Below are 17167 nucleotides of genomic sequence, written 5' to 3'. Positions count from 1 at the left end.
GAATGCAAATGCTGCTGCTAAAAGCCCGCTTTCCTAAGTGGGCTTGTTAAACCATCAATCTGCTTAGCAAATCCTTTTCTTCTCTCAAGGGCAGGTAAAATCCCATTGCAAGAGTTCAGAATAGCCAGGCTCAGAGACTGGCTTTTGGGAATAAGGTATTATTATGTAGTAACTATGGGGCCTGGGTAACCCACAACCAGCTGCCCACATCACGGGGTGTGGGTGGGGAGAATCTATCAGAGTTGATGTGTTCACAGATATCTGTTCTGGCACTAAGGATCAATCCACCTTCTCCCTCTTCAGCCTTTCTAGGAACAAAACACAAACCAAAACCCAAGAAATAAACTTTCAACTCAGACTACAGAGCACAATGAGCTTAGGGGTCCCTGGAGAGACAGTGAGAGCCAGATGGGGATGTAACTTTGAGTCCTCAGCCTTCCCTCTCTTGAGACCTGCATGTTTGGCAATGACACATCTTTCCTTGGGTGTCCCATGGGCATCTAAACTTAACTTGGCCCAAACCAGACTTATCATCCCTCCTCTCACGGCCCCTGCACATTTCTCATCCCCAATTCCTTACTTTAGTGAGAAGCACTACTGGGTCACCAGGTGGGTCAGGGAGCTGGTGGCACACCCTGGCCTCTCCTCTCCTGCCCTCTCCAAGTTCATCTCTGCATAGATTGGACTCCTCTCCTCTCACCCAATAGTCTTGGTCCTGGGCAGTATGACCTTCTGCCTGGAGTCCTGTTAAGCATCCTGACCCGCCTCTCTGCCTGTCATCTACCCCCCTCCAAGCCAGCTTCCCTGTGGCATGTGGAGTGATAGCCTTAAGACAAACTTCCCATCACCTCACTCCTCTGCTCCCAACCTCAGATTCTCCCCTGACTTTCCAGATAAAGTCCAAATTCCCTGACTCATCTGTAGAGCAAGTGTGGATTAGGCATCACCTATGTGGCAGGTCCTGGCCCCAAATGTCAGTCCCAGCCTGCCGGCACAATGTAGAGTCTGGAACCACAGATACATTTCCTCTGGTGCCACCACTCACCATCCACCCCACAGCTAGGGTCTACAGTTGAGGCTGCAGACTGCAGTCACCAGGTATATTTTGTTTGGCTTCCCTAGTGTTGGCCCCATGTTTCAAAGTTATGAGATTTCACATAAAAACCTAGGTTCCTGGCATCTCTTCAAAACCTGGAAGACCTGGGAATACTGGGCCAGTTTTCCTTCACAACAATTGCATAGAGCTGAGTCCTATTTCCCCCAGAGCCAGCAAGCACTTTCCAGTTGGCCACAGTTCCCATCCCTCCATATTGCCTTACACCCATGTGTCTGGGTCCTGTGGATATTAGAACCTGCTCTTCCTGTTCCATATCTAGTTTCTCCAGTGCATCTGACTGCTCTTGCCCTGACCTTTTGCCTCTGTTGGTTCCTCTTCCTGGAATCTCCTTCCTCAACCTGTCTGATGAGGAAACACCCCCCTGCAACATCAAAGCACCTTTGTTTAGTCATACTTCCATCTCCCCATTAGAAAGTGAGCTTCCCCCATCTCTCTAAAGCATAACACACTGACTCCTCCACCAGATAGGCCCATAGGAAATCACCAGTGGGTGGACGGAGAGATGCTAATAGTAACAAAACAACAGTGCTGGCCTGTGTGCAAGCTCTGGGCTAAGTATTTCACATGTGTAAACTTATTTAACACTCAAAGAACCCAATGTGGAATACAATTATTATCCCCACTGTATGGTGGAGAGACAGGCTGGAGTGTGGTGGGGAGTGCAAAGCTGGCCTGATCACCACCCTGAGCAGTAGTCTTCTGCCTCTCTGTTTGGCTCAGAGTTCTTTCTTCTCACATGATAAGTCATTGCCCAAAGGGGCCATGCTGGAAGGAAACTGGACAGTGGCTCCAGGAACCAGGCCTGGAGTGTCAGGAAAGTGCCCATGTCTCGGGAGGTCTCAGCTTTTCAGAAAGTGACAGGAAAGACTTCAGGACTCCACTGTCCGAAGTGGCCCCTGGCATCCAGGTCATCCTGAGCAGCCCTCGCACAGGGCTGCTGTTTCCAGTGGAGGAGTTCAGGGTTCAAGTCCAGGCTCTGTCATTCGAGCTGAATGAGACCCTAGACAAGATGTCCAGGAGAGGCTGCAGACTGCAGTCCCCAGGTATATTTTGTTTGGCTTCCCCAGTGTTGTAAGCCTTGGTTTCCTCACCTATAAAACTGGGGTAACAACTGTGTCCACCTCCAGGGCTGGAGTAAAGGTGATAGGAGACGATGCATACCAAGCGCCTATGCCCATGTTTAACAGATGGTGATGACGACTCTCAGCAGAGTCCCTGGGAAAAGCTGCAGTCTGCACCATCTAACTCCAGGAGCTCAACTGTGACTGGTGGGAGGAGGGGGGTGGATATAGGAGCCTGCACTGAGATCCTGCGATGGCCTTTGTGGAGAAGTAGGGCAGGCGGCACTTCAAATCCTCCTGCTACCGTATCAGGCTATAGTTCTAGATCCCTCTCTTTAGTTAACTCCTGTGGGTGAACAGGTATGCACGGAGCAGTGGATATTGTGAGTGTGAGCATGGGGGCATGTATTTGTGTGTGTCTGGGTGAGGTGAATGTGTCTATCCTCCTAACATTGGTTTAGAACACCAAGGCATGCCTATGTGTGTGCTTGTGTTTGTACATATCTGGTTATGTAAAAGGCCTTCCCCATATGCCCACCCATGACTCCCTGAGAGCCTGGACAATGTCAGTCTCAGTCACTGCTATATCCCCAAGGCCCGGCACATAGTAGGTGCTCAATAACTGTAAGTATGATGAAGAAGTCTATACACACACACACACACACCCCTCTATTTCGATAATTCTGGGACGAATGTCATACTGTATTTATTTATTTATATATTTTTAAAATATATTTTATTGATATTTTACAGAGAGGAAGGGAGAGGGATAGAGAGTTAGAAACATCAATCAGCTGCCTCCTACACACCCCCTACTGGGGATGTGCCCGCAACCCTTGACCGGAATCGAACCCGGGACCCTTCAGTCCACAGGCTGATGCTCTATCCACTGAGCCAAACCAGTTAGGGCTCATACTGTTTTTACATGTACTGTCTCAATTCACCCAGAGACTGAAGTGCACCCCTAGTGTGGTGGTCAGTATAGGGAGAGGAGAAACCCTACACCCAAGTTGGCCAGGCTTGGGCAGGAACCCAGTTCTACTATGTACTGGCTGTATGACACTGGCTAGATGCTTTGCCTCTCCAATCCTCTTGTGTGAGGATTGAATATGTCCAGACAGGGGAATGCCCAGCACAGTACAATAAAATTGTCTGTCCTGGTGACTTTGACCTGGGAGATCCCCCACACCTCCAGCACTGGGGCTTTCTACTAACCTTGGGGTCTTTTCCAAAGCCAAGCAGAATCTCTGGCCTCCTAGGAGAAGGGTCAATGGTGGGCAGAGGCAATGCTCAATAACTAGTCTCTAGTCACCCCTCCCCTGCCTCTCTGTCACCCTGTCCAGGGTCTCCTGGCATCTAGCCAAGACACGAGGTCATTTTAAATGCCCAACTTCTAGCTTAGGCTCTGCACAGTTGCATTCCCTTTCAATATTTGGAAAATGTGCCCACAGTGGGGATGTGACACCTCTTTTTCATATTTGTACTCCGTATGATTCCCAATATGAGGCTAAGCACACAGTAGGTGCAGGGTAAGACCTTGCTGTCTGACTGATGGCTGATATCACAAGTTCAGTGTCCACATGTGGAGTAATAGGAATCCAGCTTTGACTAGGAACCTCCAGAGATTTTCCCATGGAGTTCTCCTTCCTTCTCCCCTCCACCAGCTCCTCCCTCCCTCATGTCCCCTCTCATCAAGAGGCCCTCTCGCCCACCCAGTGCCCTGCCCTCCTTTTCCCTCACAGTTGATCCTTCACCAGCCTTGCCACTCAACCTCAGAAAAGAACAGTGCTGCTCCGTTCCCACTTCCTGACTCCACGGTCTCAGTCTAAAGCCTTGGTCTCCATGACTTTGAGGTCATGTTTTTCTCTTCAGGATCTTCCGGTGTTTCTCCTCACCCTGTCCATGCTATAGCCAGACTGAGTTTTCTAAGATGCAAAAATGACCATGTCACACCACTGTTTTAAAGTCTTCAGTGCCTCTCACCTACCTGCAGGACTGAGTCCAAACTCCTTTACCTGGCATTTGAGGCCTTTCATGATATGGCCCTATCGGACTCTTCTGCTAACTTTCCGTAGCCTCTGCTCAGGCCTGATGAGCCCATTATTATATTTTTGTATGCCCATAACATCTTGGCTGCCTTTTGAGGAACTCCTACTCATCCTTTGAGACCCAACCCAAATGGCCCCTTATCTGTAATATATTCTCTAGCACCCCGAAGCCCAGTTAATCTCTTCCTGACTTAGACAGACCGTCTCCTTTCATATATCACATGACACTACAGTTATCTAAACAACCATCCTCCTGGCAAGACCAGGAGTATTTCTAGGTAGAGGCCTCATTCTAGTGCTCCTCGAACCCCCTGGTACGGAGCAGGGAGCCTGGCATGTATATGGTCCTGGCAAAGAATGAGGGAAGGAGCACAGTTCCTTCGGGGAAGTCCTATAACCGCCTTGCTTTGGGTGCAAGCCAATAGCAACCTTCCTTCCCCAGAATTCTGGGCCACCTCAAGTGTAGACAGAGCCAAGTCCTGCTGCTACTTCATAGAATCACCAGGAATAGCTCTTGAGCTATTTCCTCCTTCAACCGCAGCAGCAACAGCTTTATCAGCTTTGTTTCTCTAGAAGTCCCAGAGCCCATGGCTCCTTCCCAGTCTCCATTGTCCACAGCACCTGCAGCCCCTCACTTACCCTTCTAAGTGTGTCCTGGGCCAGTGCTGACAGAGGAGCAAATCTCTCCGGTGCCCTGGGCTCTTCTGCAGAGCGAGCAGCTGTCCGGAGCTCTGGCTGCCAGCATCAGAGGCGGACAGAGCCACTGCTGCAGAGCCCGCAGCCACCCCCACCCAGGACTGCGGCTCTGGCAGCCGCAAGCAGCCTCCCGGCATTGATCAGTCCTGCTACTACGAGCCTCCCTGGCACGCCTGGCTGAAGCTGGGATCTTCACGAGTTTGTGTAAAATGAGGTAGAAAATTAAAGAACTAAACTAAATTAAAAAACACACATATAACTAAAGGTCATTGGTGAGGGCGACGTAAACCATTCGCCAACACAAAAATGTCACTGGACAGCGTGGAGGCAGGCCCTCTGACGGTCTATGCAAGGGGAGGAGCTGCGGAGGGAGTTCCAGGTAGCTGAAGGTGAACCCTATGAGAGTTAACTCCTTTGCCTACCAGGTTTTTGGTTTTGTTTTAATGGGAATCAGTATAAAATTCACAACATAATGAACAGCAGAACTCACTTGCAATTTCAGCATCTTTTGATGTTTCAGGGCCGAGAGGTGAATATCACTGGGACACTACAGTGCTTTTGGTCTGTTCATGGGTGAGTTCATGGCCAGACAGTGAATGACCCCATAGTGCTAGGTCACTCCTCAACCAACTGAGCTCCCTCCCTCTCAACCCCCCCACACTACTGCTTCTGATGTCATCTCATATTCCCAATGGATACATTATAGGTCTGGAAAAAGCTGTGACTCAGCCTACCCTCTCTGACCATTCCTGGTTCCTTTGTTTCTCCCTGTCCCCCATTTTTGACCTTTTTATGTTTCTCTCATCTATTTATCTATGCATCCATCCTTAGGAAAAGATTCCACTATTCTAGGCTCTGGCCCAAGCTTTCCTTCTAGCCCTGACCAATCAGTTCTGTCCTCTGGACTCTTAAAGCTTCTCATTTTCTTTGCTTAGTTTTGAGTGCCTCATTTAGGGGCATTTCCAGGACCTTGGGATTTCCCAAGATTTGCCCAAGGGATTTCCAAAGTGGAGTCCAATGTGAACTGCATTTGAGGAAAGCAGGCCCCTAGGGTTGCAAAGACATGGAGGAGAAAGGAGCAGCTGAGAGACTAGCTCAGGATCAATGTCGCACCAGCCTCACAAACCACGCCAGAGGGCGTGCACACCGGGCAGCAGGAGGCAGACTCTAGACTGAGGCTTGCGGTCCCACGGACACCGCTTCCCATCCTGCTCTGGGTGCTTATTGACTGGGTCATCCAGGGTAAGTTACTTGGCCTCTCTGAGCCCCAGTCTGCCTGCATGTGAAATGGAGAGAGCGATGGATGCCCACCCCTTTCAGAAGTGGAGCAAGTCTCAAGTGAAGTAGTGCCCACAAAGCTCTGGGCACAGCACTCGCACATGGCAACTGATCAAGAGATGTGCTTTCCTCTCTCCTAACTGCCCCTCCCAGGGGCTCATGGAAGATACCGAGAACTAGGTAGGGAAGTTCCAGAAAGCTATGAGATAGGACTGCAGCAGGTAACCGGCCAAGCACTGGCTTTTTAAGAACTGGCCCTGAGGCTACCTGGTGAGAATGGGCGGGAGTAGGAGGGGGCCAGGCATCCTCAGACTCATTTGCCTCTAGATCCTGTTGTATAATAAAGAATTTGATTGTCCTTTGCCCCTGGTTCCTGGGAGGGCGACTATATCCTTGGAATAGAGCCCCGGGGACCACCCATGAGTTTATGCTAACCAGCTAAGTTGGGATGGGGGCTGATCGCCAGAAAGACCAGCTGAGGGGTTAGAAGACAGGCTCTGAATTAGGGGAGGGAGAATGGAGATTTTCAATCACTTGTGCCTGCATAATGAAACCCCAATAAAATCTAAAATCTCAGGGGCTCAGTGGCTCTTGGTTGGTGAACAATCGATGTGCCACAGGGTGGCCATGTCCCTCATGGGACTCTGCCAGACCTCACCCTGTGTCTGTCTTCATTTGGGTGGTCCTGACCTGTAACCTTTATAACAGAACTGCAATTGTAAGTATAGTGCTTTCCCAAGTTCTCAAACGCAGATTTGTAGCTGGCCCATCAGAAATGAGGTAAGTTGGGGACCCCACTTGCAGCTAGCACCTGAAGTGGAGATGGTCTCCTTGGGAACTGTGTTCTTTAACGGGTGTGTGTGTGTGTGTGTGTGTGTGTGTGTGTGTGTGTGTGTGTCTGTGCTAACTCTGGGGAGTTAGCGCCAGATTTGAATTTCAGCACCCCAGTTGGTGTCAGAAATACACCTCAAGCGTCACCCATGATTCCTCGCCTTCCCTCTTCCCCCAAATGCACTCTAAGAGTGACTCTAATCAGCGCAACTTTCACATGTACTAAGAATACGGGGCCCCTTTCTCCACCTTCTGATGCTGTCCTGCTCCAGCCCCATCCTCTCTCCCCTGAGTTACTGTAACAGCCTCCTTCCTGGTCTCCAAGCTTCCACTCATGTGCCCAGGGGGCTTCCGAGTCACTCCCCTGCCGGAGTTCTCACATGCCCCCATCCCACCTGAAATGAAGTGAAGTCCTCACTATCTGTCTGACAGCTCACCTCCCTCCCTGACCTCACTTCCTACCACTTGCTCCCTGCTCTATTTCTTGCCATCCTGGCTCCTCCATATTCCCCAGACAGCCCAAGCCTTCACCTGCCTTAGGGCTGTGCTTTTCCTTTTTCCTGGAATGTTCTAGATCCTCATTCCTTTCATTCTAGTCCTAAAGGCCACCTCCTCAGAGAGGTCTTCCCTGCCCACTCTCTAGCCCCTCCCCTCCTCTCTCTCCTCTCACTGGCTTTATTCTCCCCCAGAGCCTCTATGGCGTTAATTATATGTGACTGTAATTGCTGATCATCCATCTCCCTTAGTAGAATTGCAGCTCTCTGAGGACAGGGCCCACAGCCACTTGGTTTGCTGCTGTATTCCCAGTACTCGGCTTAATAAATATTTGTCAAATGAATAAATATATGCCGCCAAGAAAACTGGCCAGGTGCAGGGAAAGGTTTCATACAAATGATCTAGTATCTTATGGAATCTCTTGCTTTGCAGCTGGTTGTTATTCTTATTTACATAGATGTGGAAGGAATCACAATAGAGTTCTACAGTTTAAACCCTTTCAAAAAACATGCTTTGTTAGCAGGTAACAAACAGATGCTCTGAAAGCAAAATGTGGCAGACCATTTACATCAAAAGTTACTAAGAAATTAAATACAAAAAACACGATTGAGAAAAATGCACTGGGCATGGAAACTCCTTACTTGGGGTTTAGTCTTGTTTCTCCCATTTCTGAGTTGTGTGACTTTGGACAAGTGGCTCCTCTCTGTGAGCCTCAGTTTTGTTACCTGAAGAATGGGAGAATGCTAACACCTCCTGGCCTGTGTCCCAGAGTCACTGCCAGAGTTATCTGAGAAGTGGATGGAGCAGACCCATCAGATGTTATTTAGGTTACTCCTGTGTGAACCTCTACCAGGGCAGGAAGTCCCAGGACATTTGAGCAAGAAATAAAAAGTGAGTACCAAGCAAATCTCTAGGAATAACGATCAATTGTCAGAGAAGATATTTTGCTGAATCAGAGGAAAATGCTGAAAACCAAGCTATCATGCATTGTGGGGCCAAGCTTTCTCAATTACCCACCCCCTCCACAACTCCAAGAGCCTGGGCTCAGTCCTGGGACCCAGCCTGGGCCCTGACGCTGGGCCTCAGGCCAGTGGCCTCTTCACCTCCCTAGATGTTGAGAGGTCCTGCCATTCCTGTCCACGGACCTGCTGGGGTCCATGTGAGTCACAACCCCTCTGAGGGGCTGACATAGGACTACTGGGGCTCAACATGAAGTGAGTTTGGCAAAGGCACCCCCCCCCCAAATATCTCTGTGAATGTCCTCCTTTCTGCCCTCACCTAAATCCAAAACCTGGAGTCATTCTTGACTCTCCCTTTCTGCCCACATCTTGACTGTCATTCTTTTTGGTCCACTTCTCACCACCCACAACCACCGAGTCCAGGCCACCACCATTTCTCGCCTGAACAACTGCATCAGACTCCCAACTGGCCCTTTCCTGCTCCCAGCCATCTACTCACTCCATTGCAACAGCCAGGGAAGTCTTAAAAACAGAAATCTATTCCCATCACTCCCTGACTATAACCCTCCAGTAGCTTCCTGGTGTTCTTAGGCTAAAATCTAAATGCTCCTGACAACAGTGGCCTCACGATGCTGTCCTCTTTCCTTCAGCAGCCTCCCCACTTGCTCCCTAGTGAAGCTCAGTTTCTGTGTTTCCAATGCTTCTCACTCACCACAGGACCTTTGCGCCGGCTGTGCCCTTTGTAGGCTTCCCTTTTTCTCACCTCCATTTTGGTCCATCATCTAACATCTGTGACCTCCCTACTCAAGTAGATGGAAAATTGGAAACAATTTTCATCGTAAATAAGTGCTTCTTCAAGGAAGCCTTCTTTGTCTCTACCATCCTCCCCCACTATTAGGCTCTCATAGCCAACTGGCTTCCTAGCATTCATCACGTTATAATTGTTATGTTATCATCTGTTTCCCTATTAGGCTGTAAGCTCCGCAAGGGTAGGGACCTTGCTTACTCCTCTCTTACCAGTGCCACGCTCATAATAGGAACTTGATAATTTGTAAAATTTTATAGACTCACCCTGGAATCATATTTTAACCTACCTTCCTCTGCAGCCTATACCCAATCACTGGTTTCCCTTACATCATCAATCTTGCCCCACAGACACTTGCTGAGCACCCACTTCTTAGCTGAGTGAGGCCCAGAGCAAACAGGAGGATGTGTAGACAGGTCCCCATAATATGGTATGCCAGTGCTCTAACTGGGGGGAAGCCCAAGAGAAGGAGTGACTTCCTAGGAGGTCAAGAAAAGCTTCAGGGCAGAGAGGCTCCATGAATGGGGCCTTAAAGGGTGCCTAGGAGTTTACCAGGTTGGGGGTGATTAGAGGAAAAGGCATGGAAAAAGGCCCAGAAAAATGAAATAGTACTAATAACATCTTCCCAAATCTTCCTCTGGAGTGCCACTTATATATCTAGTACCTCATCGCAGCACTTCTGCAAAGCCTCCTAACTAGATTTTTCTGCTGCAGTCTCTCTTAGCTCTGTTCTCATTCTGTTCCACCTTTGCTCAAGAACCTGCTGTGGCTCCCTATTTCCTTTCACCTTAAACCTAAAGTGCCTGCTGGCCACTGGATGCCTGACTCAGCTTCTCCCTATCGCTCTCACTCTCAGTGACGTTTTCTCTCATTACCACTACATAATCAGCATTGCTTCCACTAACTCAACAACCACAACTTTCCGTACCTGACTTGCTCATCCTATTCCTTCTCTCCACCATTGATTTTATAAATCAAAATCGTTTTTGAGTTATGCTAAGAAAAATTGTTTTTGAAGTCCATTTGAGTGATTTAATTGTTTATAGCTACCTCACTACTTCTTAGCATAGAAGTGCATGAGAGTTTCTTAGTAAAATTAATTTTTGTGGGCTGAATTCTTTTGCTCTAACCTTCAGCAGCCAATTGGTGATGGATGGGATCAGCTAGGAAGGGTTATACTTTTGCTCTGGGTCCTGCTGGAGAGAGGAGGTGTACTCCTCGCATTAGGTGTCTGCATTATACCTCCCTGGGGACCTCTAGGCAGGGACAATGTCTTTTTCATCTACATTCCCCTGCTCCTACTCAAGCTTCAAGCTCCGTGCTCTGCAAAACAGATAGCCACAGTCACCAGAAGTAGGCAGGCTGCCCCTATTATGAGCCGAGTTGTGACCCCAAAATTCATTTGTTGAAGCACCAACTCCAGCATCCCAGAATGTGACTGTATTTGGAGACAGAGTCTCTAGAGAGCTGATTAAGGTAAAATGAGGTCATTAGGATGGACCTAATCCAATATGACTGGTGACCCTATAAGAAGGGAAGATTAGGGCACAGACAACACAGACAAGGGAAGAACATGTGAGGACACTGGGAGAAGGTGGCTATCTACAAGCCAAGGAAAAGGGCCTCAGAAGAAACCACACTTGCCAACACCTTGATCTTGGCCTTCTACCTTCCAGAACTGTGAGGAAATAAGTTTCTATTGCCTAAGCCGCATAGTCTGTGGTATTTTGTTATGGCAGCCTTAGCAAACTAATACAAACCCCAAAGACAGTTCTAGGGATGGAAGACCACATGACATTGGCATTGGCTCTGGATAAAAAAAAAACGTTTTGAGAAAAAGAACTCTTTTGAGTGGAAAATGCCAATATATATTGCTGACTGGCACACATACACACATATGGTGGGGGCAGAGAATTTTTCTTAACTATAACTACTCTTTGTGATAATAATATACACAGTGAACATCCCACTGTGGGACATAGAAAATGCAGAAAAGTACAGAGAAGAAAATAACTTACCTGTTACCCTCCCACACTTCCCCACCCTCTTATTCTCTCTCTCCTTTTTCTACTTTGCTTACTTATGTCCTTTGTACCTATTTTTAAAAATGCAGTTAGGATTAATTTTGGCAATTTGCCTTTCCACTCAGCACTGAAATCTGAATATTTCCCCCTAAGTTATTAAAATTCATCTCAACCATCGTATACAATGGCTGCCTAGAACCTTCCACTATCTGCATGTGCTGTAAGAGGCATCCCCAATCCCTGCTATTGCACTGATGGTGTTCCCCATTTTTCACTGATAAAAACAATGCTGCCATAAACATCCCTGTAGATAAATCTTAGTAGGTGTCTTGGGCTATTTCCTCAGGGCAAATTCGCTAAAAGTGGAATTACTGGTTACTCACATTTTGAAAGAGAAAACTTTTTTAAATTCCTAAAATGTTCTATAAAGTTATGCCACTCTGGGGGTGTAACAACTTCTAATCACACATATCAAAAGCTCCCTAGAATCTATGTAATAATTTTAGACATCTTTAAAAAAATACAAAAGGAAGAACAAAGAAAACCTACACTATATGGCTATAGTCAATGCCCAGAAAGTGATATCCATCCCTGGCTATGACAAAGTTGCCCTTCAGGTTAAAGCCTGGTTACTTAGAAAGGAAAGGGAAGGAGGTGGTCTGGCTATAATCACAACACTCGATGGAGTGGGTATGCATTTTACAGATTGGGAAACTGAGGCTCAGAGAAGTACTGTCACTCACTTGTCCAAGGCTACCTACAGTTTGGGAATGAAGCAGTCAGGACTGAAAGTCAGTTTTGCCTGGCTCTACCACCAAGAGTTTAACCATTACACACACTACCCTAGGACAGGGTCTGTGGGGACAGGACGACTCCAGGATGGCTCCCAGATCCAGCCCAGATGTCCTGTTCCACCTTCTGATCTCACTGGCAACATGAGGCACAGGTGTGCAGGGATGGGAGGAGGCAGGGCTGTGTGTGCCTCACAGGCACATGAGCCAACAAGGCCCACCTGACCCCACCAGGTGATGCTCCACCTGCTCATCTGGATCACAAATTCCCACTGACGCACTAACTGTTTGAGAACAGCCACAGTGGTGTGATAGCCGAGAGAAGAATGCAGTAGCATGTCAGAGCAGGCACAGGTAGATAAAAAGAGGAAGAATAAAACCCTGTGGTAACAAGGACGTAAAACTGTGAATCAGTTGTAATCTGTATTTTCCAACCTTTTAAAAAAGTGACGTTGCTTTCACAGGCATGTGGTGGAAAAAATTAGGTCTTTGAAGTCAGATGGACATGGGTTCCTATCCAGCCCCTCACCAGTTGTGACCTTGGGCAAACTGCTTCACTTCTCTGAGCCTCAGTCTCTTTACCTGCAGAGTGGGGAGAAGCCTTCTGCCTTGTTCTCAGGATGAACTGAAGTAAGAGATTCCCATCACATCCTTAGCTCTGTGCCTGTCATGGGACAGGGACTCAGCAAATACAAGTTCCCATACAATTAACACCTTGCTGAGCCCTGGAAATGCAGAGTAGATAGGGCCCCACTCTTGGAGGAGCAGAGTGTGGAGAGGGAGAAACAATTATATTCTGAGGTGATAAGCACTTGAACAAAGGGACAAACCAAGGCTACATTATTTTCAGAAAATAATTTGTCTCTTTGGTTTATGACCACAGGAAAATCGGAGAAGGAGGCCACATTCACTTTTGATAGATCTTTAATCCTTCCCTAGTATCACCTTTTACTTCACCATCAAAAGTTACCTGTTCCCATGTCCCAGTTCCCCAAACCCTGCTAGATCTGGTCAGATAATTTCTACAATGGACATGGGTGCCCATGGGTTGCTGGGCCACTCCAGATAGCATTCAGGGGTGGGGGTTGGGGAGTAAAGTAACACATACTTATTACATAAAACTTGGAAAACAGAAAACCGAAATTGCTCATATTCTCATGAGTTAGAAATAACCACTACTAACCTACAGATGACATTTTGAAGGAAGCTTTTAAAGCGTTCTCATCTGCTCCTAAGGAGTGACACAGATGGTGGCAATTTGGGTGCTATGACAGGTCATGGGGAGGGGCACTGGTTGGGGAAGGCTTTATTCTATCAAACTTGGGAGCAAGCTTATTCCACCTAGGAATGAAGCCAGGTCCACACAAGCACACACTGTGAAGGACAATTTCTTAGACGTTGCTGGGGAAATAGTAGCCCCGGGCCACTGGCAGAACTCCCAGGAAGTGCCCCAGGCAAGGGGGGCTGTGTCCCCAAATGTTCATTTGTAAATGGATGGACTCACAGTCATTAAGCTCCAGGGGATAGGCCTCTTCATGCTCCCAGACTGGACTCACGCCCTGGGCACATTACACCTCCTTCTCAAATACCCACTCCCCAAACAAACAAAACTTCCATGATGGTGTTAAAAGATAGCAAAGGATGAATGACTGATATGATAGCCAGTCTGCACAGAAATATTGCTCTTTATCTCAAAAGGACATTTACTCATCCGAGTGCACCTCTATTTGGTAGGATATCACACCGAAGTAAAGATGACAACACCCAGGCTCTGTGGGGACTGGAAAGGGGAGAAGTCATACATGCAGGAAATATGTCCAAACTGCAGCTTCCAATTAGCTTGGAGCTTCCCTCTTCCACCCTGCTACCTGCAGGCCCACAGGTTTTGGGAGTGGCTGCTGAGAGCTCCAGTACTGGAAAGGTGGTCAGAGCAGCAGGGGTGGGGCGATAGGGGTGGTTGACTGTACAGACAGGTGGTTTGCAAACCACTAACAGATCTGGGGTTACTAACGGCGCTGAAGTGTGCACACAGCTGTGAGTAAGGATCCTGAGTCCCCCCAAGTGAACCAAGGATCTTGCTCAAACACTCACCTGTCTCCTGGGCTGCTCTCAGTCTGGCTCCAGGTGTGGGAAACCTACAAGCAAAGAGATCAGAAAGGCCCATCAGAAGGGCTTGTATTTTATACGTCACAAACTGGTGGCCAGGGATCCAGATCTGACTATTTCAAATTTAATATTTGGTTGAAAATTTAATACTTGAACTGATCCCAGTATTTATAAACCAAGGGATTTCATGCATTAGTCTCACTTTCTGAATCCCTTGGGGAGAGCTGCACCTCTGGGCCAAGTGCCAGCAGGATGCTGCAGGGCTGGATCCACATGGGCTACCTCTGTAGACCCACAAATGCTCCTCTATCCCACCCTGTCTGCCATCTCCCTCTGCCCCCTATCTGGAGTTCAGCCCCTGCTCTGGTGTCTGCCCTTGACCTGGAAGCCCAGCATGTTCACCTTTTGGGTTTGCCTGGGCTCCCACCCCACCCCTCCCTTTTCCTGCTCCAGACACATAAGCTGAGAAGTCCGGAGGGAGAATGCCAGGACCGTCCCTTGGAGAAATCCAGGGAAAGAAGATTGGGGCAGACTCCAGACAAAGTTTGGATGGGGAGCCCTGCTGCCCCCTCTCCAGGGTCCCTTTCCAATATTCCTGCTCTGCAGCTGTGGAGATGAATCAGACGGGGTCCTGAGTGTTTAATAAAGGACATTTTGACAAAGGCCTGTAGCAGGAGAGGAGAAGTGAGGGTTCCTTTGCTACCACCCCTAGTCTGGAAGGGGGTGGGAGGAGAGAATGGTTTCCAGACCCAGGCACAGAGAGGGCTGCGTGGAAGAGAGCCCAACAGAGTTGTCACCTGTGGTCAAGGCATGCAGCCAACTTAAGGTGACTCTGAGGGAGAGAGCGAGCTGAGAGACTAAATACCCTAACGTTTCTCCCCCCTCACTCTATATCCTGCCAGAGCTCCACATTGGTCAAAGCCAACAGGAAGCCAGAGGGGGAGAGGGGCACTGATGCATACAAGACACCTCCTGGGGCACAGGTGGGGAGAAAGGGTGGAGAGTGAATCTCAAGGGGCAAATGGCAGATGTCCAGCACAGTGGTCCTGTTTCTGTTCACCCACAGGAGCCGCAGGCCCCAAGGCAAGGCTAACCAGGTCCTCCCAAGTGTCAGGAGCTCAGTTCTACCCCAAGGCCTAGTAGTTGGTGCCGAGCCTCTGTCCTGCTCACCTGGCCTGAACTCCAGTTTTCTGCCATTTCCCCCAGTGCCTGCCCCTGCCCTGGCCCCCAGCATTTGGAGCTTAGCCCAGGTCCTGAGTCCCCCTCACTGCCTCTGCCTGTTCTCTTCCACTAGACACCCTTCAAATTCCTCTCACTGTGGAGGCAGGCTGTTCCATTCTGGGAAAGACAGCCCAGCCCAGGTTCCCAGAGGTCCCCGAGCACAGCTGCCGGCACGAGGCAGACACAGTGGTCACAGGATGCACGAAGTAGCCAGCGGAGGGCTCCCCTCCCCAAATCTATTCTGGGAAAAGCCCTAGCCTGACAAGAGGAAACGTGCAGGGTTTCGTGGAACCCAGAGTCGGAAGTGACCCAGGAGATCATCTGCTCTGGTACCTACTTTGGTCAGACGGGAAAACAGGCCAGGAAATGAGTGGGGCTTGCACAGGCCTCACAAGCGGATAGTGACAGAGCCAGTGCTTTGTCCGCCAGGCTGCCTCGTCCTCCTGGCCCAGGACACATGAGGGCCTGGCTGTGTCAGGCGACTGATGTCAGGCTGGGCTTACTCGATTTTATAACGTTTATAAGGAGCCGTAAAAGTGCTGGGCCCTCCTCAAGGACAGCTGTCAGGGGCTCCCCACAGGGTAGGGTGGCCATTGCCCAAGTGCCATGACCTCATACTGGGCCAGCGGTCAGGGGCGAGTGATCCCCAGTTCATTCACACCTCACCCCAACTCCCTGGGGCAGGCACTATTAAGATTCCCATGTTACCGATGAGCAAATTCAGTCCCTGAGAAGTTACCTAACATCCTTAGACCAGCACAGTCGGTGAGTCCTGAGGCAGAGGCAACACCATTGCCGACGAGGGTGCTTTCCCCAGGCTGGCCCTGTGCTGAGGTCCTCCAACACCTTATCCCACTGTTCGCTTGTTTGTATTAACTTTTTCCACTTGGCTAAAACATGGAGTGTGCGTGTGTGTGTGTGTGTTTCTTCAGTTTTATTGAGGTACAACTGACATATAACATTGTGTTCGTTTAAGGTGTAAAATGTATTGATCTGATATACTTAGTAATGATCAGGTCATTATATGTCATTACCACCATCGTGTAAGCTAACACCTCCATCACATCACAGCATTACCATTTCTTTGTTGTGGTGAGAACATTTAAGATCTACTCTCTTAGCAACTTTAAGTGTGCATCTCCCCTAGTGTCAATTGGATAGGACTAGCCATGTGGCTATTCAGACGCCTCCTGACTGTTTTGCTCCTCACACTCACTTTCTGACCCTTTGTGGGCCTCTTCCCGAAGTCTCAGGTTATGGGGGGCAGAGAGCTCAGCATTGGCCACCTGTCACACCCTGTGATATTCAAGGGGCCTTCCCAGCTTGGGTGGGCCTGCCTGCTGCACACACAAGGCCCTGAGCTCACGCACATGAGCAAGGTCCTGGGCTGTGGGCAGCGAGGCCGGTGCCCCTTTCCTCCCCAGCGGGAACTGCTGGGATGAAAGATTGATGAGCAATCTGTCTTCACTGGTGAATTTTTAATTATGGAGGAAAGAAGACCCCAGCCCTTGGCCTAAACCAAGGCAGGCTGCTTCTTGGGTGTCACCACTGTTAAATTTCATCCACACGGACAACAGCTGTGAACCCTGGGTCCAAGTTTTCCTGTCCATAAATAAAGGTGAGGGATTGAGATGGGGGTAATTGGTGGAAAAACTGCCGGGCCCCCAGCATGGAAAGTTCTGGAGAGACATGAGGGAGAGTGAAATCAGGACTCCTAAAGGTCGAACATAGGGGC

The 17167-nt window shown here is 48.9% G+C and overlaps 1 protein-coding gene across 4 annotated transcripts in view; it reads right to left on the bottom strand.

Moving 5' to 3' along the window:
• The window catches only part of ATP2B2 (ATPase plasma membrane Ca2+ transporting 2), a 371353-nt gene that overhangs the window by 281365 nt on the left and 72821 nt on the right, over window positions 1-17167 (bottom strand). For 2 of the 4 annotated variants that reach the window (XM_079795180.1, XM_079795184.1), the window contains exon 2: window positions 14197-14240. The gene's annotated coding sequence lies outside the window, so the exon portion shown is untranslated. Of the gene's footprint in view, window positions 1-4865; window positions 5018-14196; window positions 14241-17167 lie in introns of those variants that run through there. The other 2 variants (XM_079795181.1, XM_079795182.1) reach the window with 1 other exon arrangement.

The sequence above is a fragment of the Cnephaeus nilssonii genome, assembly GCF_951640355.1.
Source record: "Cnephaeus nilssonii genome assembly, chromosome: 17".
NCBI lineage: Eukaryota > Metazoa > Chordata > Mammalia > Chiroptera > Vespertilionidae > Cnephaeus > Cnephaeus nilssonii.
Note: the sequence above shows the minus strand (reverse complement) of the source record. Positions and strands in the feature narration are given on the sequence as shown.